Raw genomic sequence first — 604 nt, forward strand, 5'->3', positions numbered from 1 at the left:
AGTATATCTGAAGCATACACCCAGACTTACCAGATTTACCATAAACTTATAGCTATCTCTAAAGTCACATATGAAATGCATGAAAATACAGACACAATAACTTACTAACTGTCACATTACTTATACAGAAAATGTTGCATTAACATTAAATATCTAAATATGTCAGTATCTTGTCAATATGAATCTCATCCTTTCTTAGACCACCAATAAGTATACTCATATAACTACAAATATCAAATTAGGCTAAATCAAACACACAAGTACTGTGCTAAATTCACCACCGCACGTCAAGCTTGTATCAACTTGACGATTTATTAATACAGACTCAAAACAAGTCAAAATCACAAGACTATGAGAGCTTTGCCTCCCGGAAGTAAACCCAAGAATTGACGTAAATAACACTTTCTTGAGCAAATTATTTATACGAATGACCTATCTACATTTCAATATACACAAATCCAACTCACATCAACCCGTATTTCGTTCAATAACGGCGGTAAAGGCGATGACAAGCCGATTTTACAACCTTGAAAATGAACATTGTTTACATAAGTTTGTCCTCATGACGCAACAGCAGGAGTGAGGGGATACAGTACCAAAACTA

At 34.4% G+C, this 604-nt stretch overlaps 1 protein-coding gene across 8 annotated transcripts in view; it reads right to left on the bottom strand.

Moving 5' to 3' along the window:
* LOC119593511 (uncharacterized aarF domain-containing protein kinase 5-like) overlaps nucleotides 1-604 on the bottom strand; it is an 18,355-nt gene extending 17,751 nt beyond the window's left edge. For 7 of the 8 annotated variants that reach the window (XM_037942467.1, XM_037942464.1, XM_037942462.1 and 4 more), the window contains exon 1: nucleotides 468-604. The gene's annotated coding sequence lies outside the window, so the exon portion shown is untranslated. Of the gene's footprint in view, nucleotides 1-258; nucleotides 278-467 lie in introns of those variants that run through there. The other variant, XM_037942463.1, reaches the window with a different exon arrangement.

Source organism: Penaeus monodon, chromosome 32 (assembly GCF_015228065.2).
Source record: "Penaeus monodon isolate SGIC_2016 chromosome 32, NSTDA_Pmon_1, whole genome shotgun sequence".
Lineage (NCBI taxonomy): Eukaryota > Metazoa > Arthropoda > Malacostraca > Decapoda > Penaeidae > Penaeus > Penaeus monodon.